This window comes from Bidens hawaiensis, unplaced genomic scaffold (genome assembly GCF_021521415.1).
Source record: "Bidens hawaiensis isolate Kalapana, Puna unplaced genomic scaffold, B.hawaiensis_p1.1 tig00000326_1, whole genome shotgun sequence".
Lineage (NCBI taxonomy): Eukaryota > Viridiplantae > Streptophyta > Magnoliopsida > Asterales > Asteraceae > Bidens > Bidens hawaiensis.
The window spans coordinates 5,939,433-5,965,319 of NW_027491025.1; the positions used below are offsets into that span (position 1 = coordinate 5,939,433).

Genomic DNA, 25,887 nt, shown 5'->3' on the forward strand with positions numbered 1-25,887 from the left:
CCAACTCTAGGTCTATCACAATCTGTCCAAATTATCTAAATCATACGAAAACCGAACTACCTTGTGTTTTCTAGCGTTAGATCGCAAAGATCTTGGTTTCTAGCCTTTGCTAGCCACTAGATACAACACCTACAAGCACAACAACACCACACCAAGCAAGTTATACCCACAATCAAGCCATTTCTTTCATGGTTTCGATTAAAACATCAAAACAAAGATTTTGACCGTAAAAATTCGTTTTTGACTCTTTTAACTACTTTCTTGGACCAAGATCCTTTGTATAACTTGTATACATCACTTGATCCTCCAAGAATCGGTTTCATCTCGGGTTTTCACCCATTTTTCATTTGAAACCTCATTTTCTCAAGATTTGGAATTAAAAACCAAGATTAAACCATGACAACAAGTTTATACCTTGTGATTCTTGCTTAAAAAGTCGAATTTAGGATGGATGTGTAAAAAGGTTGAGAGGATTTGGAGAGTTGAGATGTAGAAAAAAGAAAAATGAATGTGTATTGTGGATAGGGTGGACCGATCGGTCCATGTTAGGGTGTGGGGTGGGACCCACATCTTCATTCTTGGCCACAAACTTGGATTGTGTAATCCGGATAATGTTGTGGATAATCTGGTTCAGTTCGTTTTTCGGTTAAACGTTTAATTCGGCTTAAAACGAGGCCAAAACGGTCGTTTTTCGGCTTAAAATTTAAATTTATATAAAACCGATTTAAAAACTTTAAAAACTTAAACCATGAGATTTATTGACTTAACATATCATATTGTCGGTAATTGTGCATCTTTTTCGGCTTGATCGATCGTCTCTTGCTTGGTTTTGATGTTAAAGGTTTCGTTTATCGTACCGACGTACTAATAAATCGAAATCATTTTTCTGTGCTATAATTCACTTATCCCGAAGCTTTAATACTTCGCAAACATCACTAAACATTATATATTTCGTCTATAATGTAATTCCCGATTCGTTCGCGTTTCAATAACCGTTCATCGATTAATCGTAATTCCGATACGACTAGTTGTACATTTGAGTATAATTCGTACTGAGAATCTTATATATTCGTATAATCACATTATAATCCATATATATTCAGTATTAAATAACACGTAAATAGTATATTCCAGCTAGTGTATACCTGAATTTGTCGGAATTGTTACACTTTCATCACAAGTTAACTATCTTTTTGGGTCCTAGAAACAGTGTACCCTTATCAAATAAAGTAAAAAATGTTTTGCAGTTAAATTTCTCGAATCATTGAGCCAAGGGTCTTAGCGAGGGCACACTAACTCTTGAAATAGAGGAAAGACCTACCCTTACCTCATCTCCAAAGCCTTGTGTTATAAGTAAGAATCTTAGTACATTTGTTTATTTAGTCCTACAGTTCTTGAAATCAAATTAACTTGTCACAACTTTGCAACAATTCAAGAATCATACCATAGAATTTTTATCTGGCGCTAAAACCTAGCAATCAAACTTAACATAAAGGATTGGACTGACATAGTGCATCTCAAAAGGTAAGAAAATGATTCACTTATTTTTCTTAAGATATTCCATACATCTATCTATCCAATTCGGTTCTCATTCAAGGAATAAGATTCATTTTCAAGATGCCCATATATCGGGAGGCTAACAATCGTAGACTAACCCAACAAGCGGAATCTGATTCTCAAGAATGAATGTAATGATGACCCACATCCCAATCACTTCTGAAAACGTTAATTTAAAGTTCAAACTAAAAGTCAACCTAACACCTCCGAGACTCGACTTGATTCAGGTAAAGACAGACAACTCAAATGACCGCCTTAGTAAGTCGGCTTAGCTGGCCACCTAGGACCCATGTAGAATGACAACCTAGGAGTTTTACCATTGTTTCAAGTAGAAACTTAAAGTTGCACTATGCATTTATAGAAAAAAGTAGACTTTTCAAAACTCGTATTAATTATACACTCTTATATTGAAAGCTGCAAATTTCGATCAATATCCCAAGTAATTGCATTATTGGACAATAGACTCGTTACACTTGGAACAACAAAACAATCTTTTGGTAAACCTGTTCTTAAGACGTAATCACCTAAACCTGCTCTTAAAGATCTATATAAAACAATACCCCAGCTCTGTTAGAACAGTCAAATTACAGACAAGTTTATTCTAAAACAATTCATCAAGATTTCTCTAATTCAGAAACGACAGAAACTATTAAACGTTCCATCTAGCACATAAAAATCAAGTTATCAACTGCCTAAAAATGGATTCAAATGATGAAATGAACTCTACACACTACAATTATCTCCACAAAAACAATCCACACAAAAATTAAGTTGTGAAACATATCACCAATTATTGATAACTTTGTAAGTAATATCACCAATAACACAAACACTTATGGACAAATCCCAGTAATTCAACACCTTACACATAAACATCTTTATACTCAAAGCAAATCACATCCAAAGAGATTATCTTTTACAAACCCTAAAACCTTTACCTTTTCTCCGAACTCGATCACTTTCCGTTGAATCCAATCCAAGGCAAACATCTCGGTTCATAAACTGCACCACAAACCCATACATCAAACAATATTAATCAACAACAAAGATAAATAATTATGGTGTACTGGTTTTTACTAATCCCAACTATCGTCTTTTGGTCGCTATCGGTCTCAACTAACGAATTGACTGATAAGTGATCAAGATTCCACCTTTTCTCATATTTGCTCCCACCGGTCCGCAACTAACAGAATTCTTACACTGTTAGTTTCAAGTCGCCGGAATAACGTTTTTGGCCGAAAAACTCACATTTTTTTCAAGAAAACTCAACATTTTCGTCCCAGACCTTAAACCGGGACTTTAGGAACCTTTTTCTAGTAAAAGCCCCAATTATTGAGGTCGTCATAACCCTATAACCATCATCTGAATCATTTGGTGGTGCTCAAGTGGTGGTGGTGGTGTTCACGTTGAGTAAGTTTTCTGGCAAAAAAATGTGACTTTCCCAGCCAAAAGCCTTTTTTCCGACGACCTACTGGCATCCTGCTAGTCGCGGACTGTTGGGAACAAATATGATAACAAGTGAGATCGTTATCAGTCAACGAGTTGACTGAGATTAATAAGAACCAATACGGCAATAATTAGTTAGCAAAAACAAAATTAAGAATAATAAGAAAAGAGCTACAAACCCTAGATTTTATCAATATCTTCATCTTCAAACTCAATATAATCATCTCCAGCGTTATCATCCTCCTCATCAAGTCCACCAGCAATCCCTTCATTCAGCCTAATATTCTCCGGCAGCTCTCCGTACGCCTTCAACAGCCAGGCCTCATCGGGCATGTACTTGAGAATCACATCCGCCTTATCATCCTGGTAATCCCTAAGCCCAACCAGAATAATATCCCCTGCAGCAATCCAGACCTTCTTATGCATCTTGCCACGGATGTGACACAGACGCTTGGTGCCGTCGATGCACATGGCCTCGCATCTGCCGTTGCCGAGCATACGGAGCGTATTCCTGGCCGTCTTCCTTGAAGACGAGCTCGCGTTTCTCGTCGTCGGCTTCGTTCTTACCTCGCTTGCGGTTCTTGCCTCCCTTACCCTTGTTCTTCGGCATGGTGGCTGGTTTGATTGATTGAAAACGAAACCCTAGATTGGTTTTGTTTTTTGGTGGTTATCTGATTTTGGGATTTATTATGTGATGAAGTTGTGGAAGATGGGACCTTAAACTTTAGTTTTTCTGATTTTGGTCCCAAAACTACTTAATGTGTTTTGTAAGTTGAGGTGCACGAACCGGTATAAAACTTAATAGCGGTTTGGGATGAAACCAATTCGGTTTGGTCAATAAAGTCAAAACTGGTTTATGATTTTTTCAGTTCAAGTTGAAAACGGTTTCTTTACCAGGTTACCATCGGTTTCGGTTTGGGTTTTGGCTAGTTTTTGTCGGTTTTGGTGGAAAAAATTACAACAAATTCCGAGCCTACGGTTTCAATCGTTTCCAAACCGGTTTCTACATATTTGGTTTCAAACCGGTTTAGGTTTCGGTTCGATTAACCGGTTTATTTGCCCATCTTTAATCGTAAGTAGTGGTGTGCATGGGTCGGGTCGGTTTAGTTTGGTTTTGGGCGAAAAATGAACCAAAAATCGATATTTGGTTTTTTAGCTTTCAAAACCTCTTTTTTAGTCGGATTGGTTTAGTTCAGTTAGTCTTTTTCAATTTTATCATTTGGGCTTAAACATTTTTTAAATTGAAAAAGAGAAAGAAATTGTCCAAAAATAATAAGTTTAGGCCAAAATTTTTGTTCGATTATAATATATTTGGCTAAAATATTTGGGTGAAACAAAATATTAAGTTATTATAACTTATGAGTTTGGTTTGGTTTTTTTTCGTTTTAAGTACACGCAAAACCGATACTGAACAAAAAGTTTGGTTTCTAAAAAACATAAAATCAAACCACTGATTTTAATTTTGGTTCGCTAATATAGGTTGTTAGTAATTTTAGTGTAATTGGGGATTAAGTTGTGATAAAGTTAATTGTAATATAAATATAAATAAGTCGGGTGCGGAGTGCACGCTTATTTGATATTATTATAATTGGAACTTATGGCGAATTCCCTAAGTCATGGGGGTTCCAAGTGGGCAACGCCCCCTTGGCGGGGGTCGAGCTGTCAAGTTAGCTTGAAAATTTTTTATTTCGGACATATGTTTCTTTATTGAAAACGTATTATAAAATTAATTAATTAATTTTCTTTCCAAAATATAATAAAATAAAAGGAGCGTATTTTCAGTTATTAGTTAGATAACTGTTATGATAACTGCAAATCATCCTTTTTATCAAACCTTAATATAACGTAGCTGGATCACATGATACGTTATCTGGTTTAAAAAACTCTCTCATTCTCCATACTGATTCTTGCACTCAATCTGAGTTATATCCGGTCAAAACATTTGGGAACCAACAAATAGTTTTGATCCGAAAGTGTTTCACAACTCTCAGATTTTCCTAAGATATATGATTACAGAGATCCCCAACATAGGTTTCGTGTACACCCTGATTGTAAGAAACATGTAAAGTATTTTTCGAAATCTAAGTGTTTGGGATTGCTTATTTTCACCAACTTATAACTTGTTAACTTTTTGAAAGAGAGTAAGGAGTTTGGGATTGTTTTTGATATGAGATGGAGAAATTAAATAATTATATTTTTATAACTTATTAACTTATTAAAAAGTTATAAGAAGTAAACACCCCTAAGTTTGAACTTGGGTTTATCAATATCAGATGAGTGTGCCGAAGTGAAATATTTAAAAGTGTATTTAATATATTCTGGTTGAAAGTTGAAACTATTCACAAGAGAAATTGATGACAACAACCTAGAACTTTCACAAAAGTAGCTAACCACTTTTTGGCATCTAACATACCAACTGATGACGTTCTACCCACTCGAAAAAAAAGTAAGGATGTGTAAAATTGTTGGTATCTTTAATCGCTTAAACATAATAAAGTCATTCGGTTTGACTAGTTTGCAAAGTTACAAAAATCGCTAGACGGTCACTATTCGGTCTTAATCGGTGAGTACTCGTTAATAGTCAAAGAGTACTCGAAGATGGCTCACCGAGAAATCAGTCTAGGTGGGGATTATTTGTGAAGTACCAGACGCGATTTTTACAACCACGCTGGTTTGAGCTCCAAACCGTTTGAATAATTCTAAAGTCTTGGTTAATCGTCTGGACTAGAATATTAGTCAAAAGTGAGGTGATAGGTGGTTGCCACGCACACGGTATCCTTTACTTTACCAACAATTTACCTCTTTCAAGTAAAACTTCCGACTTTCCTAATTTTGTAATATTAATATATTAATAATAATTATAATTATTTTCAATTCATACGTACTCATGTGTCAAATTTTCAGGTTAAACCTGTCAACCCATAAACACAACGCGTTTAACACCCCTAGTTTTTAAAAAGCAAAACGTATTTTGACACAATTTATTTTTTACGCGTGCAAGTGTAATCAAGTTGATCAGTTCATGAGCTACTCGACAACAAATAAATAAACAAAAGCTCGATATAAGCCAAGCTTAAACGAGACAAGTTTGAGCCCAAGCTACTCAAAATCAAATCAGTAAAAGTTTGATTAAAGGAGCCCAAACCCAAGCTTTGGCTCATTTTGGCTCTCCAAAAAAACAAGCTCGAAACAAGCCAGCCTACAACTGCAAGCCTTCTAAAGCCGCTCTCAATATGTATGTTTCGTTCACGGGCTGAGCCCAAACAGTATCAGACCATCGGGTTCGGCTCTACTCGATTACACCCTTGTTACACATGCTTGATCATAGAAGATTAAAACAAAAGGACAAGTTTTTTACATCAACAAGCATGTTCATTGATCATCAAGAATATGATTCTTGAAATACAGCCTTTTTTCAAGAAGTCAATAACATTATCTAATACAACTCATAATGTATAGCTAGTTTCAAATAATAATCGTTGCAGAAACCGTATCTAAGTTATAAAACATGCCCAAATCATGTTCCGGTACAAAAGGATCAAGCCATTGACTGCACCCATGACACTATATCCTCCCGACCCGCTACAAAAACACCCGGTTTCTCTTCACTTTGCCTAAACGGTGCAGAAAGCTTCATCACATGTGACTCAAACACGTTTGCGAGCCCTTGAGAGTACTTATGCGTCCCTGCACCCGTGCTGGCCGATAACAACTCAGGCAACGGTTCATCACGGCTAACCATTTCCCTCAAAGTCCCAACCCACTCTTCAAAAGCCGTGTAGGCCGCACCGACCGATAAAGACCGCACGTTTAACCGCCATTCTTCAGGAATCTTTGTGTGCAACCCGGGGTATAACCCGTACATGGTCCCCAAATAAAGAAGCTCGTGGGCCCGTTCGTTAAGGTTTCTTTTCCTGCAAATGTCGATTAAGCAGTTACAAAACGGTCTTCGTGCTTCAACTTCCGTGTTGTTTAATATCTCCTTAAACTCATCTTTAATCTTATCAAACCTGAGTGACTTTTCTTCTAACAACTTCACAAACGAAACCAATTTAGGGTTTGCTTCGTTTAAGCAACCGATCACTTTATCCAAATCATCACCGGTTTCACAATATGACACGACCGAAAGCAAGCAACCACACAACCGATCATCGGGCCGAATACCCTTTTTAAGGATGTTTCAAAAACCATGACCAAATCATCTATCCGTTTAGCCCGACCCAGACATTGAATCAAACAAGTGCACCCCATAACATTAATCGCCACATTCTCTTCTGACATTTGGTAAAACAAAGTCATCGCCTTTTCAACATTCCCGCCACTTCCATATATATTAAGCATTGCAGTATAACTCCAACTATCGGGTTTACAGTTTTCGGACTGTTTCATATCTTCAAACAACTTTTCAGCTTCTTCTTGTAAACCAAGATCCGCACACATACTTAATAACGTGTTGTAAAGAATAAAATCCATCGGCCACCCGTTTGACTTCATTCTTTGCCACAAATCCAACGCGTCCCGGGCCCACCTTGCTTTCCCATAAATCTTGACTAACGAAGTTAACGTTTTCGCGTCTGATGAAACACCCGCAGCCACCATTTCTTCAAACAAGCTTCGGGCCAAACCGGGCTTTCCGGCTTTACCCATTGCTTCTAACAAAGTATTAAACACAACCAAATTCGGTTTAACCCCTAAAGACTTCATTTCTTGTAACACATATCGTATGCCATCATAATCGCCGGCTTCACCAAACATTTTAGCCAGCACCGCAAACGCGATCGCATCCGGGGTCCACCCGCTCGCTCTCCCTCGCTCATACAAACTCATAACCTCTTCAACCTTCCCTAACTTAGCATACACGTCTAAAACCGCAGAGTAAGTAACCTCGTCAGGCATTAACCCTGTTTTATACATTCTTTCAAACCACTCAACCGCCTTGTCGAAAAGATTCGACCTTTTCGCACAAGTAATAATGGTCGAATATGTGATGTTATCCAACGGGATGTCATTATCAATCATTTCATTAGCAAGTTGTTCAATAATATGAAACTGTCTACCAAATCTCAAAGACTTCATAGTAACATTATAATATATGGTTTCCATAGGTAAAGAATCATGGGTCTTGAGCCAATTGAAAAAAAGCACAGTCTTTTCCCATGGTTTCACACTATTAAGCACCAAAAGTGCATTTTCTCTAGTGGGTGGATGTGGGATGTCTTCAAGAACCTTAAAGAAAGCATCTTTATCACTGTCACACTCATTAAGCTTCTTGGAAAACAGCTTAAGGTCTCTAATTTGTGGGTTGTATGAGTAAGATGTTCTTTTTTGTCTTTGGAGGTTAAGAACTGAAGGCCTGGGCTTTGTAGGGTTGACCCAGATGGATTTGGGTTTGGTGAGCAATTGGGTGGGCTTTTGTGGGGTGTCTGAGAGGATGGTTGTGGATAAGGTTTGAAGCTGGTCAGATAAAGATGGGTTTTGCTTCTTGGGTTCATCTGATAAGTCTGGAGTTGGTGGTTTTGGGGGTAATTTGGATGATTTGCAGTAGAAAAATGGTGACTTTTTAATTCTTGTTCTGGGGTTATTGAATGGGTGGTGGTGTTTTAGGTCTAGTGAATTGGGTATATCAAAAGAAGTAAAGAAAGTTGAAGCCATGTGTGTTTGATAATGGTGAGAGTGGACTTACAGGTTTGATGGATTGCAAAACCCCCCAAGAAGATGCAGAGAGATGGATAGAGAGTGAGAAGGGTTTTGGGTGGATGGATTGGATGGCACTTGTGGTTATTTGGATATTTTGCATAACGTTATCTCAAGCAAAATGACTGCTTGGAGAGTAAACCACCTTACAATTTGTGGGAATTTTAAAAATTTTATATTAACTCCCTGGCCTTTGAACCTAGGTAATGGGTCGGGTCGGGTCGGGTCGGGTCGGGTCGGGTCGGGATGTTACCAAATTCATACCTGATTATTAAAGTGTGTCCCAAACACGTCGGGTATTTTTCGGGTAATTACCCATCAGGTTTCGAGTTTCCCATCAGGTTTTGACTAAATACACATCGGGTATACCCAGCACCCGTTAGGTTTTATCGGGGTTTGACAAATTACCAAAGCAATATATTGTATCAAATAATTGCCATAAACAAATAATTACCTAGCAAACAAGTAAAAAAATTGAGCTGTAACTAAACTGTAAACAAAATTATATAAAACGGAGTAAACTAGCAATGCATCAAGCATTATATATATATATTGGAATGTCGATGTCACAAGTTTTTTTAATATTATATTAGTTAAGTTATGATATTTATCCAAATCATTTTCATAATTAAACAGTTTGGTTTGTGTGCCTTGATGGATGTTCTATTTGTGTGTGTAGCCACAGGTGATTCGATGCTTAGGTTCAAGGCTCCAAGGCTCATATTAAGCCAACCATTATTTTTCTTTCGAGGCCCCGAGGCTCATATTAAGCCTGCCAACAATTACAAACTCTAGTTCAACTTGAAACCACTCAGCAAACACCGTAGCGTTTGAGTACTTAGCAATTACCAATATATACAAGATAATCCCCTCTCAGACATTACTTAGGTCTGACCCAACATGGCGATGCATTATCAGGCGTGGTGCAGTATGTCCACCATCTACCCACATATGTAAGAATCCAAACAAACGTATACGATAGCATGAGGGCCGGCAATTATCTTTGTTTATAACGTTATAGGGATATGCAATCCCATGTAAGCAATTAAAGACATTTATAAAGTTGTAAAGAGTTTAGACGTATTCACCTTTGTTATAATCGGTGTCTCAGGGATTTATGCTTGATCGTTACCTCAGACCTATAGTACGAGAATAACCTTTTATAAATAACTAGATCAACGATCTAGCTTTAGACCTTCTGTCTAATTGTATAACCTTTACCTTGATGATTATTTCTTTATATAAAATATTTGGACTTTAGTCCCTCTTTGTTTATCATCCATATTCTACGTCTCTTCTTTATGAAGAAACTAGATTTTATCACCCCCCCCCCCGTATTACGGGGGTTGTTTTTCATTATTTGTTTCTAATATTTATATGTTTTTATGGATTTTAATTTTATTTATTGTGAGTAAGTTAATAATATACATAATGAAAATGTTTTACAAATAAAATGAGATGTTATAACCTGGTTATATAAGTTTGGTGATGCCCATGATCCGCTTAGTTTTTTTTACTATAAAATTGTTTTTTAATTATAAATAGTATCTTTTAAAAAAATCGGATATTATTTGTCACACCCCGACTTAGGGCCTAGGCGTGTGACCAATCGTTAGTACATGTTTTGTAAATACATCAGAGTTGCGGGTTTTATTTTAGCGGAAGTCTTTGAATAAAATATTATTATATTAAAAACTCAGGTTTAAATACCCGTTTAATATTTCAAATACATTTCTTTAGAAAACATAACTCTTTATAATAATAAAAGATCCGAGCCACCATAAAGCATCTAATGACTATAACTCCAATCTTCTAATCCTTCTTGCTTGACTGTTCTAACCTTTCTTGTTTTCCTGTAAAATGGTTAGAAAATAGGTCAGTACACAGCTGGTGAATGACACTGACTCTTTGTAAAAAATCTTTTCAATACCTTTGTGAAACCAAAAATAATACCTTTGTGACTACTCATTAGGCACCCAACTATATTGGGATCAAATTACCCTAAGTACCTTGTACAATTAATTATATACACAAATCATTTCTCATCAAGCTTCCGGAGACATGTTGATGATTTGCATGGCCTCGGGAAAATGCCGAGTCACCATGTATGAATGGATCCAGACACATGTATACTCTTAATCAAAGTGTCCGTTTCATATTATTGTAACACAAAGTTTTAAGGATTCGTAAATCCTATGCAAACATTCTGACTCTAAAAGAGTTTGTAAAAGGTTTGGAGCGTATTCACCTTTTCTGTTTATAATCAATTTCTGATACTGATTCCTGTTTTCTGTTTTCTGTTTTCTCATCTTCCGTTCATCGAGTTCTCCTACAACAATAGCTACCATTCTAGCATTGATGTGGCTTCGTTTCAAGCTCTTTACGGTCGTAAATGTCGTTCTCCGATTAGTTTGAACGAAATCGGTGAAGCTCAAATCACGGGACCCGAAATGGTTCAAGAAGCTACCGATGTCATTAATCAAATCCGTAAGAATCTCCTACCCACTAGAAATCGTCAAAAGAGTTACACCGACAAATGGCGAAAACCGATCGAATTTAATGTTGACGATCTTGTCCTTCTAAAAGTATCTCCTTGGAAGGGGGTAATCCGTTTTGGAAAAAAGGGTAAACTAGCTCCTCGTTTCGTTGGTCCTTTCAAAATTCTTGAACGTGTTGGGAAAGTAGCGTATCGACTCGAACTACCGCAAGAACTTGCCGGCGGTCATCCGACATTTCATGTTTCGAATCTCAAAAAGTGCCTAGCCGAGGGAAATCTTCATATACCTCACGACGAAGTTCATGTTGATGAGTCTATGCTTATGGTTGAACGACCCATTGAGATTATGGATCGCAACGAGAAGAAAACCAAGCGTAGTCGTATTCGGTTAGTTAAACTTCGTTGGGAATCACGGCGTGGCGCGGAGTTTACTTGGGAACGAGAAGACACAATGAAAGAGAAGTATCCATATTTGTTTGCATCGTCGTCTTCATCTTAATTTCGAGACGAAATTTCCTAAAGTAGTAGATACTGTGACATTCGTTAATTTCGGGTCCGAATAGTATTCGTTTTGTAAACTTTATTGATGTAAACCGACCCGTTTTGTAAACCGAAACCTTTGATATAATAAAATGATGGATTTTATGTTACAATATTGTTTTACACTTGTTGGGTCATGAAAACATTCACTTCGGTCTTTAAAACGTTTAAAAATCACTTAAAACGAACTCCGGGGGCCAAAACTGCCATTTTTGAAAATCTGGAAAATAACCCCTTCGCGGGGCGCGACGGGGGACACCCTACCCGGTCGCGTAGAGTGAAGGCACACCTGCACATCAGCCCGTTTTTGCTAATTTTTATGCATACATGTGACCAAAACACCCCATTTTCATGCAAGACCCTTTATGCTTGACCATTTCAACTTACCCTATATATACACCACCCTTTCCATCCATTAATCTCTGCCACAACTCCAAATTCTCTCTCAAATTCAAAGATTTCAAGGTTATTTTTATTGTGTTCTTGAAGGTTTGACTTCTAAAAGTCAAACTGAGTTTTATCTTTAATTGTTACTTGTTCATCTAACATTACTAACTCTTGAATATGGTGGTACAACATATATATAATACACACCCCTTGTTTCCTTTATTATTTACTTCACCGACTCCGATTGGTTAAGTTTTGAATGTCATAAGGCAAGGCTTCATAGAGGACTTCGTGTTCTTGATTATCTATATACACACACATAACTTGTTTATACATATCATTTATGCCTAACTTCTGCTCATATTAGTTTGTTAGTCACATTTACAAGTATTGGGTATGTGGAGACCATCTATGAACTTATTGGGAGATGGAAACCGAACCAAACCGAACTTTTGTTAAAAAAGACTTGTTGACTTTTTAGTTGTAGAACTTAAGTATTTTCATTTGTACATTATTATACAAGATATATGATATATGGGTATGTGGAATCCATCTATGAACTTGTTGTGAGATGGAAACCGAACCGATCCGATTTTTACTCGCTTAAGACACACAAATGTGTTTTTAGCTATCAAGAGTTGTATATTTCTTTAAAAATAGTTTACAAACTGATTTTTATTATTTTCTTAAGTACTTGGAAATGTTGGATCCAACTTGATCTCATAACTAAGTGTGGACCGAAAAAACCGAACACTCGTTTAACGTACGTTGTTAGTTCTAAACAATAGATCTACATACTTGGTTAAGTCTTATAAAGTTTTTGTGAGTTATCTCATAACGATTAACATTTTGGAAAGTTGACTTTGGGTTTGACCAGTCATCAAGCCCCGAACCAACAACCCGAACACTCGTTAAAGACCCGTTTTAGCATCTCTAGCCCAATGGAACTTGCATTTTAGCATTTTCTCCACCTTATTACTTAACATTGGTTAAGTAAATATTAAGGTTAGATACTTTAACCCGTTTCGAGCAAACTTACATTTTTAAAGGTTTATTGTTATAAAATTCTTAAATAGTTACATTTTAAACCTTGAACTTTAATTGTTTACTTTTTGCAACAATTATTTTATTTAAAGATCTTCAAAACAACCTTTCTAAATCCAAGACTTTCTTTTATTTAGGCTTCATACGTTAAACTCGTCGTTCCGGCAAATCTCCAAATAATCAATCTTTCAAGTTTATTACTTGAACGTGAGTAACTTCATACCCCGTTTTCTATCTTTTGTTTTGGGGGTGACATTTCATCTTATCTAAACTAAATGTTTTATACTTGGGTCTTAAACCACAAACGTTGTTGTATACTTTACTTAAATACTTGCTCGATTTGGTGTTCTATGCTTATATGCCTATGTGTTTATCGCTTTCGGTTGGTTAAATCTATAAATCCTAGACTACTTGGCATCCCCTTGTAGCAAGGTGTCGTTAACGTAATGCAATTAACGATGATCTATTAAATCCTAGACTACTTGGAAACCCATTGTAGCTAGGTGGCGCTAACGTAATTCTATTAGCGATTGTCAATTTATCCAAGTTGTGGCTTTTATTTATTGTTTCGTATACTAGTTTTGTGGATCTTTCTTATTACTATATACTTATATGCTCAAACTTATGAATTTCTCACCAACCTTTGTGTTGACAAACTTATTTTATGAAATGTTACATGTTTGCATATCGTTTGATTTGGTGCTTGTGGAGAAAACGAATGTCAAGACCCTTAAGTTATTAGCAAAAATGAACAATATTTGATTTGCTATATTTTGCTATATTTTGTTGTATTTGACTTATGAATATTTGGTTATGTGACATTTTCGATGTTGTGAAATGAAATGAGTTTATTAAATATTGTCGCTTTAATAGTGTTATGTGCTTATGGGCAATCGTTACACCTCGGCATGTTCTGCCGCATTTGGTCGGGGTGTGACAGATTGGTATCAGATCCAGGTTAATTAGGATATGTGGTTAGACGTAACGACCTAGAATTGTTATGCTTAGGGTCCTATACGTGTGCTTATACGTGTTTACTGTATAATTGATTGTTCATATCGCATGTTATTTATTTATAAACTTGTTTAAAATTCACCAATATCCTAAATGTTCACATACATACACTTTCATAGTATTTCCAAGGTATCATTACCTTAAAACGCAAAAAGTAGATTTTCATTGTGTTTTATGGATTACAAGATTAACTTGGATCCCGTTGTTTCAAATCCCATAAAGGTTGCGTTTATTTCAGGTTTGTAGCCATCATAGGAAACGAGACATTATAAAATGACCATTTGACAAAAAGATTCCAAGAATCAAAGGTGATATACTTACCTGGGATGGTTGAGTTATAATGCTCGTTTTCTAGGCCATAAAATCGTGTTATAAATGTCAATACTTTAAGTAGTCGAATGCGAGCGTTTTGGTCACCATCCTTATTTTGGTGTCAAAACAATAGAACTGCGGTGGTACGTGCTCTAGCGTTTTGACATGACGTTGTATCTCGATTTATTGTGTTATTATCGTTATTTGAGTCGAAAACATGAAAAAGTTGCGGTGGTTCGTACACATGTTTGACTCCAATATGTTGTTTTATAAACTTTTTAGTGTTGGAATATCAAGTCATGGTGGTTCATGCACGATCTTTCCGACTCTATAAACCTCAAATTCTCAAAATTTTAAGATTTAACCATCTCAAAAATCTTTTTACGTTTGTTTTCGGTATGTTAATTATAAAAAAAGTTTTATATATTTTATCTAACACTAACATCTTCTCCTTACTAACTCTAGGATTCACAAATCATAAATCGAAATCTTATTTCATTTTATACACCTTTATATTCATCTCCTTTTACCCAAAAATTATCCCATTTTCTTCATAAGTTTTAGCATGCCTCCGCTGAGACGCCAACCGCGCAAGAACTCCACCCGACGCATGGCCGCTCTCGTCGCCAAAAAAATGGCCGCTGTTATTCCCGAACTTATAACCCAAATCCAAGCTACCCTACCCGCACCCGTTGTTGCACCCGTTGAACCCAAACCCGCATGTTACCTACTTAAGCAATTTACTAGTGCCAACCCGTCCAAATTCCTTGGAACCAATTGTGCGACTACTTTGTTGCAATGGTTCGAATCGAACGAGAGTGTGTTCCGACACAGAGAATGCCCCGACGAAGAAAGGACAAATTTCGCATCAAGCATGTTTAGAGAAACCGTTCTAACATGGTGGAGTAGTGTTATGCACCTCCAAGGTTCGGAAACGGCTATGGCTCTTCCGTGGGCCGAGCTCAAGGCACTTATGATGAAGAAATTATGTCCTAAACACGAGCTCCAAAAGCTTGAGGTAGAATTTTGGGACCTAAAACAAGAAGGTGGTGATAACGCCGCTTACTCACTCCGCTTCCATGAGTTGAGCACTCTTGTTCCTCATTTGGTTACCCCAACCGAACGTGAAATTGATAAACACATCGGGGGTTTACCAATGCAAATCCGGGACTCTGTCATGAGTAGCAAACCATGACCCTCGAGGATGCCATCACTTTGGCCGGCGCACTGTCAGAAAATCACGTGAAAGCAGGTACCCTCACCATTAAAAAAACGACCGAGAAAACCAAAGCCGAGCCCGCATCTCAAGCCAAGGTTGAACCCGCACCACAAGCCATAAACTACTCTAACTCTTCCCGACATAACAACAACAACAACAACAACAAGAAACCCAAGACTAATTACCGAAACTTTGCCGTCACCCAACCTCAACAAACCCAAGCTCCCCAAAACCGAAGACCCTATACCGGTCCTTACCCGCTATGTAACACTTGCCAACTTCACCACCCAACAAACTCGCCTTGTTGCCAATGTATCATTTGTAACCGACTTGGCCATCTCAACACCACTTGCCGATTAGCCCAACGAACCCAACCCTACTAACCTAACCAACCAAACCAACCGATAAACCTTCCCCAAAATGCCCAAAACGGCTATGCACCATACCGACCAAACCAACCCCAACAACCCCGAGCTTGCTTTAATTATGGTGATCCCAACCATTTTCGCCAAAATTGCCCACGTTTAGCTTTTGCCAACCAAGCTCAAACCGTAAGCATACCTTATTACTAAACCCGAGCCTACCAAGTTCAAACTTACCAACCCTAAATTCCCCAACTCAATGCACCACTCGTCCAACCCATCCAAGCAATCCAAGCACCACCTCCACCTCCACAACAAGCACCTCAAGTCAACCATGGTAATCAAGGGCGAGCGTTTATGATGAATGCAAATCAAGCTTAAGTGGCAAACGATGTTGTGAACGGTATGTTTTTGGTGAACTATCATTTGGCTTCCATTTTATTTGATACCGGTTCCGATAGAAGTTTTATTTCTTTAAAATTTGAGTCGAAACTTGCGATGCCTCGAACTAAGCTTTCCCGACCGTTCTCTGTTAAATTCGCCAATGGCAATTCTATTACCATCGATTCTGTCGTCCGCGATTGTTCTCTTATTCTTTCTAAGTATAAATTCTCCATCGATCTCATCCCGATGCAAATGGGTAGTTTCGATGTCATAGTAGGCATGAATTGGCTATCTTTGCACCGTGCCGAAGTCGTTTGTTTCGATAAATTCATTCGCATTCCGCTTGTCAACGGCAAGGTTCTTAAGGTCTTTGGAAAAACAACGTCTCGAAGGATAAATCTCATGTCGTGTGCTCAATCTCAAAAGTACTTACGCCAAAAGTACGTTCCATTTTTAGCTCTCTCGGTGACAAAAGACAAAAAGGAAAGGAAGATCCAAGATATTCCTATTGTTCGTGATTTCCTTGATGTCTTTCCCGATGATGTTACCGGTCTTCCTCCCTTCGTCCGATTGAATTCCAAATGGTTCTTGTGCCCGACGCGATGCCCGTGGCCAAGCCTCCTTATCGTCTAGCCCCATCGGAAATGCAAGAATTATCAAACCAACTCGAAGAACTTTCCGATAAAGGTTTCATTCGTCCAAGCTCTTCTCTTGGGGGCGCTCCCGTTCTCTTCGTGAAAAAGAAGGATGGTTCGTTTCGTATGTTCATTGATTATAGTGAACTTAAAAAGCTTACTATTAAAAATCGTTACCCATTGCCACGTATCGGCGACTTATTCGACCAACTTCAAGGCGCAACTTGTTTCTCCAAAATTGATCTTCGATCGGGTTATCATCAATTGCGTGTTCGCGAAGAAGACATTCCTAAAACCGCTTTCCATACTCGATATGGACATTTCGAATTTTTGGTTACGCCCTTCGGGTTAACAAATGCACCCACGGTATTTATGGACCTCATGAACCGCGTTTGCAAACCATTCCTTGATAAATTCGTTATTGTCTTTATTGATGGCATACTTATCTTCTCTAAATCCAAAGCCGAACATGAACATCATTTGCGTTCCATTCTCGAGCTCCTTAGAAACGAACAACTCTATGCCAAATTCTCCAAATGTGAATTTTGGCTCGAGGAAGTTCAATTTTTGGGACATATCGTAAACGAAAAAGGTATTCATGTTGATCCCGCTAAAATTAAGGCCGTTAAGGATTGGAAAACTCCAACGACTCCCACGGAAATTCGATCCTTCCTTGGTTTGGCCGGATATTATCGGCGTTTCATTCAAAACTTTTCTAAGATCTCTTTGCCTCTTACCTCTCTCACCTATAAAGGAACACCTTTTGATTATGGTTTGAAGCAAGAAGAAGCCTTTTGTACTCTCAAGAACATGCTTTGCAATGCTCCCGTTCTAACCCTTCCCGATGGAAACGACGATTTTGTTGTATTTTGCGATGCCTCCCATCAAGGCCTTGGTTTCGTTCTCATGCAACGAGGTCAAGTCATCGCATACGCATCAAGGCAACTTAAGGTCAACGAGAAGAACTATACGACTCACGATCTCGAACTTGGTGCCGTCGTTTTCGCTCTCAAAATCTGGAGACATTACCTTTATTGAACAAAATGTGTGGTTTTTACCGATCATAAAAGCCTTCAACACATTTTTGACCAAAAAGATCTCAACATGATGTTGGAACCCGCGGTGTATCAATCCAATACCAATAACAGATCTCAGATCTGTATATAATTGATTAATACCTTAACTATAGATCTAGCTCATAATTACCTTAGATTAAGTGTTGTATATGTATATGTATTATCAGTATATATGTATTAGTAATGTCATAATATTAGTATGAAGATCGAGAGAGGATTTGGACAGGGTTTCGTTAATTAACTCTCAAAACTTAAATTAAACGTGAACAGTGTTCACTATATATAGAAGATAGGTCTGGTTCGCTAACATCCCCTAGCGAACCAGACGCTACTTCGTTACATACATAAATAAAACAAAATATCTTAACGAATCATCCTCTGATTCGTTAACATCCCCTAACGAATCAGAGGGAATAACCTTAAGTCTTAGTTCGCTAACATCCCCTAGCGAACTAGACATTACATTAGAGAACTAGAGAATAACTTAATAGTTTATTATATTAAACATAAACCAATTACGTTAACTATAATTACAAAGACTCAAGACGCAAAACTGTGCACTAACAGACACCCCCTCGTCTTGAGCTCTTTGTCTTTAAGTTACTTGAAGCGCTTGGATTTCCAGTCTCTGCAACTGTGAATTCCATTTTCATGACCAACACGTACAACACGTTGGAATTGCATAGCCAGGTCATAGTCTTCATTGCGCTCGATCAGAATCTGTTTCCTGTGTAGCACGTCATTGTCTGTTTTAGATAAATTAACCAACCACATTGGGTCGATTATCTTGATAAGCTCAGTCTTCAGTCCTTTACCAAGTACAATGACGGCCTCGCCCGTATGATTTTCATAGTACCAGCGGTTGAACGAGTGATGCATGTGTTGGTGCATTGTCTTCACCAGCACTCGTTTCATCATCTTCGGCGGCTTTACTTTAAGGACAAGTTTCTTCCAGCCAGTCCTTGGATCAATCTCGTCAATACGTTTACGTCTCGGGACCTGGGGCTTGAAGAACTTGAACCCATGAATGACTTCGAACAGCAAGTGTTGATAAAACCACTCAGCTGTCCGGATGCCACCACGATTGATAAATGGACGCCTCGCGAGGGTACGAACATCCCAACGCGGTAATGTAAGAACGTCCATTATCTTCTCGTAATACTGAACTCCCTTTTCCCATTTAACTATACATACCTTAAGCTCGGAATCATATAGCCATGAGACGATATCACCATGAACCTTGGATACAGTCTTGAAGGAAGTCACTTGGTTTTCTTCGACCAATGCAGCTGCTATGTCTTTTCGTTCTTGATCAACATATCGATACGCCTTGATAATCTTACCCGCAGCTTTATGACTGAACCATTTAGCAATATCAACATCAGTTGGGTTCACAATTGAGTCAAAGCGAGTATCCACAACCTTCTTTCCCTTAGTTATCTTCTCCAGATCATCCTCTGCTGTTTTAAAAGTCTGCTCATTAAATACCGGAGCACCTTGATCAACGTTTGTGTGTTGATACAAGTCAGGATACTCCTCAGCAGTGATTTCTTCCATCTCAACATCTTCATCTTCATAAATAAACTCCGTATTCATTTGAATAGACGGATCATCTGTTAAACCTTCCTCATTCACCACCTCAACATCTGGCTCTGTCTCTAACACGGTTAATTGTTCATCATTTAACCCTAGCCGTATGGAAATATGCTCTCGTGTTAGGGACCTATCAACGAACTCACCAACATCAATCTCATTAGCATTCACCATGATCCTAATCACCCCCTTTCCATCCATAAATATTACCGTGTCAGCTTCAATCATCTCAATTGGTTTAGCAGCTGAGTAATCACGATAAACAACAATCTGTTTTTCCGAATCATCAACAGAACTCGTGCCAGCACCAGAAGCTGGGTCCTGAGTTTGTTTAGGCTCACCACCAGCACCAGTCTCATCATCATCAGAATCTTCCTCATTATTCTTGATCTTCTTTAAAGCATCATCTTTGCAAGTCAATTGCAAAATCAGATCCTCTTGTTCTTTCAGTTTCACCCCCTGAGACTCAACAATCTCACGTAGGGCCTTGGTTTCTTTTTGACAGAAAGAAACATAACTGAGTAGTTTCTTCTGATTCTCCATTAAGCGATCTTGATTCAACTGATCAGCAGACATCTGGTTCTCATACAAATGTAGAAGATTTAATAGCATGCATGTCTGACGATTTGGTGGCAAAGCATACAAGGATGGATGAACTGGTTGGATTGGACCTTGAGGCCTTGTAATTCTCATAAATGAGAGATCACTAGGAGGAGGAGGCCTCATAGATGTTGTTGGAGGAACTGTAGCTACTGTAGCAGTCGGCAAAGGTATTTCAGTTAATGCTGATTGAGGAATCATACCCAACTGCTCATGTGAAACCGTCGTCGTCGTCAAAGTCATCTCCGGAGTGCTAGTTGTAATTGGCACTACCGGGCGTTGAGGTGTTGTTTGACGAGGCTGAGGCACACCAATGATTACTCCAGCCCCAGCAGGTACACGTCTCTTCTTTGATGGCTCACCAGTTGCCACTTCCTTTCCTTTTCTTTTTCTTTCTCGTTGAGCTGCAATAGTGACAGCTAATGCAGCTTCAACTGCGGCCTGTTGCTCTCTAAGAGCTACATCACCATTACCACCTTCATTACCACCATCATCTCCATCATTACCATCGTTCCCACCTTTTCCTTCCTCACGCTCGGAATCTGAATCATCATAAATCCAGCGATCCTCGGAAGGACATACATAATTAGGATTAACGATATGACCAATCAGTCGTTTATCCGCTGGTCTCCCCTTCCTATAAATCAACATTCTATGAACGGTATCAGCTTTCATGTGTTCCAAAGGAAGCACATCATTCACCTGAGTTTGATCAATAGCTAAATTGGGAATTAAGTCTTGAAAGATCAGCTGTAGGAAGCGAGGATACATTAAAAATTTCTTCTTTTGAAGTGTTTGCTGAACTTGTTCTTTCAGATGATCATAAACTAGCTTCGAGTAGTTAAAAGGCTTGTTGAGAATAAGAGCAACGAAAGCCGACTGTATACTACTTCTGCATTGATCAAAACCACCACGACGACCACTCACACAATGAATTAAGACATGGAGAAGATATTTGTATGGTGGACATAAGCCATTCTTGTTCAGCATAGAGTCATCAATACTCCCACCATATTGCAGACGAGTAAACAAACCCTTGATCAATTGCTTGTCAAATTCACTCGGGTTGTTATCATTGTCTCCAAATTGAAGCACACGGCGAACCACTCCCACATCAATTGTAATAACAGTTTGATTAATCGTGGCTCTAATGTGATTCTCCATCTCAACAACCTCAGCAGTATCCCAAAACTGCCTAATAATACTTAGATACACTTTAGGTCGAGCAGTGATTGCATAACGTATCACCGAGCGTCTTAAGAATGTTAACATGTCTCCGACACATCAACGTCAGCAATATCTTGATCAATATAAGCACAGATATTGTGTTTTGGATCATAAGGTAATAACACAACATCTTCCTGCTGTTCTTGAGGTGGTTACTCTTGTGGTGGTTGTTCTTGTGGTGGTTGTTCTTGCTGCCCTTGATCAGCAACCGGTGGATCTTGATTCACTTGATCAGCCATTTTACTGAATGAATATAAACCAATATAGGTAATATGAAGAGTAATATCCATATATATATATATATTTATTTATTTATAAATGGTGTATTTAATTTCATATGATATGTGTAATTAATTTATTTACACGTTTAGACGGTTGGAGTAATTTATTTACTTTAAAATGTAATCTTAAAATAAATTAAATAATTAAAAAGAAATGTCATTCGTGTGATTATCACTATGATTCGTTATCATCCAGTAACGAATCAAGCGATTCGCTATCATGTAAATAGGTTGACGAAGTAGACATAGCGAATTACTATGTAAAAGGACGAACTAGAATCTAGTTCGTTAGATTTTGACGAATCCACATTTAATTCGTTAATTAACTTATTCGCTTAATCTAAATCGTGTATTTCCTTAACGAATTGGACATGAAGCAGTTCCAATTCGCTAAATATAACGAATGGTCAAGAATTTAGACTTAATCTTTGACTCGCATAGTCAAAGTCAAAATTAATAAGAACACCGACGGTCAACTGGACAAAAACCAGATTCAATTAGCTCATGTTTATCGTTGAGTAATCAAAACAACAGGTCTATCCAACTCGGAATCGCAATACGAAGCTCAAGGTGTTAAGATTGAGGCTTAACACCATGACATAAATAAAATACTTGGTAAGCTAAACAGAGGCTAAAACCCCAAACAGATTAACGTTCAATCAACCTAGCAAACAATAATCAATCATTGATTAACATCTACCAAACGTCTCGGAATCACATTCCGGTGACATTGAATCATAAATAAGCTACATTAACATAGTATATCATAAAAAATTAGGGTTTAGAACTCGGAAAACCCTTTGAACACAAAAGTCCATAATTAGTGTACTAAAACACCGTCATTTTTAATGAAAATCACATAGATATGATCGTTTATACCTTAGTAACACAATGATACTTGTGAAAGATCAAAATTTGAAGGTCGAAATTTAGAGAAAAATTTGAAAAATGAGACTTTAGTGTGAAGAAAAATGATAAACAGTGGAGGACTGTTCGTGTTTCTTGTCCTATATAGCCTAGCACGCCACCCAAGGTACCCTTTGTACGAATCAAGCGATTCGTATAAACTTTAAATTAACGAATTAGAAAATTCGCTATTCCATTTCGTTACTACAGAGTAGCGAACAAGACATGACTCATGTTATGATTCGTTAAATATGTATAACGAAGAAGGAGTGATTCGTTACAGAGTGCGGAAGCGAATTAGGTGAGCGAACTACAACTTAGTTCGCTGAGGAATCACCAAGTTCGTTATCCATACTTAATGAATTAACTATTAACAAATTAAAAAAAATTATTTAATTTTAACCTAAATAAATAATGAATTAAATAATAACCAATAAATAAATAATTAAAAGTTTTTAACTTAAATCCATTACCAAGGACCATTTTATCCCGATAATTGAATACTTTAAAAATATGTTTCACGTTTTTGAAACATAACTTAAATTATTAAATAAAATGTAAAGAAAGAAAGATAGAATATTTTTGGTATTTTGTAAAAATTTTAAAGAATGTATGTAAAAGACGTATCCGAACATTTTAAAATTGAACAATCTTTTTGTGTTTTTCTATGATTTAACAAAAGCAGTACATATTTTTGTGTTTTTGTTGAGTTTGAGCAGAGAATCATATTGACCAAATTGCCCTTCCATCACAGTTTTATATTTCAGCGATATTATGACTGGCGTTAAGTCGATCATTGGTATTGTTGTCCACTTAAATCTAATAACAAATTTTCAAGTGTTTTTGTGATATGATTAATTGGTTCAATTATAGCACAGAATTTCAGAAACTATCAGCCTCTAATCTCGGTTCAAGATTAATTTGATTTTTGTCATATCACCCCAACTTGACTTAAACCATTATATTGTTGATCAAAATTTGTTTTTTAAAGAAATTTATGAGCAATGCATTGATTTCCTGTTACTATGAGTGAATATGCACAAGTCCATCTGTCGGCTTACATACATTGTATCCCCTGGGGTCCGTTTCTTAATGGTATTAAGACGCACGCAAGGGAGGAACAATGTATGACTAACAACGGATTTTGATCAAGTCAGTAATTTGGATATGTACGAGGTACAACAGTGATCAAGTTTAATGACTTTGGGTTTGCTCTAAAAGCGAATGAAATATTCATGTATATGAATACCCAGATGATTAAGCCGCATAAAGACTCACAGTGTCCAGAACCTCAACGCTTGTTATTTGCTTTATTTTATTTTTGGTTGATCAAACAAGTATAAGGCTTGAGTATGACAGGTTATTACAATTCTGCCATCGTTACTAACACCCCCTTTCAATTTGGCGTTTCTTTATGTTTATATAACATACTTTACTCTACTTGTTTGTTTTAAGACCTACCAATGCACCAATGCAATTAAGCACACAGTCTTTTAAGCTTACTTTTTACTGGACTTGGAGTCAAGATAATCAATGTACTATCATTTTCTCTTTTTGCTTCATAAACTCAAAATTTTGAGGAGCATAAAAAAAACAAAATAAAGATAAATTTAATCACCCCAGTTAACTTAAGTCTATAAATAAATGGTTGTTCTATCAATTCAACAAGTGAATAATAGGACCAAGACATGCAAGCATGCTTCACAAACTTAAATAACCGACATAATTTTCAGCGAGAAAATAATCTAAAAACGCATAACGAACGCCCCAACTATTTTCCATTATCAGGTAAATGGTTAACCTGATCATTTACAAGTGTCAGGACCAAACATATACACATACATGCCCTTCAAATGTAGATAATTGACATAATTTTCAGCAAACGCATGCAAAAATCTTTTTGGTTTTTCTCTATACATACTTTAAAAACACATATTTTTGTCTTTTTCAATTTTCTTATAAACAAAATAAACTTCACAGTCTTTTTGGTTTTTCGGATTTTTCTGTACAAACTGAAAAATACATTCTTTTTGGTTTTTCAAATTTTAAAATGTTTTTGGTTTTTCAAAATATTTTAAAGGAAAACATTAAAGAAAAGAAATCACAATATTTTTGATTTTTCTGAATTTTCTAATGTTTTTGGATTAAGAATTTTTTTTTAATGTTTTTGGGTTTTTTCTATACAAACGAAAAACACAATATTTTTGTATTTTCTAGATTTTCACCCCCTAAAACCAAAATAAATTTAAAAAAAATGACATAAAATAACGATAGTCATCCTTGTTTAAGGATATCAGCGAGGGTCTTCAATCCGTTAAAACCGAGCAAAAAATGAAAACGCGTTTTGTCAAAAGCTTTGGTAAACAGATCGGCTTTCTGAAAGTCAGTATGTACTCTCTCAAGGTCAATCAATTTCTTCTCAAAGAAATCCCGTATAAAGTGATATCGAATTTCGATATGTTTTGTTTTTGAATGTTGTACAGGATTCTTTGTGATAGAAATTGCAGCAGAATTATCAATCAGAATAGGAGTAGTAAGAAACTTCAAACCGTAGTCGCGGAGATGTTGTTGTATCCACAAAACCTGGGAACAACAACTCGAGGCTGCATGATGTGCTTAAAACAGTCAATTAAATATTAACTAACTTAACAAGTAATAAAAACTAGACTTAAGACTCAACTACACAAAACACCGGCAAGTGAACCGGTCAATTGTACTAAATCTAAGTAAGTCCGGAATATCAAACCCACAGGACTCTATAAATTACGTTAATTAACTAATTAGACTCTACTTATGACACGACTATTTATTATTAATGTTTAAAGGAGGTTTTTTAAACTAAGATTAAACTAAGAAAGCAAATAAACAAGTAAACGAGAAAACAAGCAATTAATCACGAGATCAAAACCAATCAGAGAAGGAATCTACCTAGGTAAGAATCCCATGTATCAACAATCATCAAGCAATGGACAAATAACATGATTATGGAAACTGATTTCTAAACATATTCATCAAACAAAACTCTAAGGACCCTTGACTGAATCAAATGAAATCCCAAAGAACAATTATTAGATTATTAAGCAATCAGTAATATTGATTTCCTCAAAGTCATC

At 37.0% G+C, this 25,887-nt stretch overlaps 2 pseudogenes across 1 annotated transcript; both read right to left on the minus strand.

Annotated features, from left to right (window-relative positions):
- Positions 1 to 2,327: 2,327 nt before the first annotated feature.
- On the minus strand, positions 2,328 to 3,676 carry LOC143622278 (eukaryotic translation initiation factor 1A pseudogene; annotated as a pseudogene). The gene is made up of 2 exons (XR_013151668.1): positions 3,183 to 3,676; positions 2,328 to 2,559 (listed from the first exon to the last, which is right to left on the minus strand). The product of XR_013151668.1 is annotated as a eukaryotic translation initiation factor 1A pseudogene (transcript).
- Positions 3,677 to 6,372: 2,696 nt separating this feature from the next.
- LOC143622268 (pentatricopeptide repeat-containing protein At5g46580, chloroplastic pseudogene) lies at positions 6,373 to 8,750 on the minus strand (annotated as a pseudogene).
- Between the last annotated feature and the right edge of the window lie 17,137 nt (positions 8,751 to 25,887).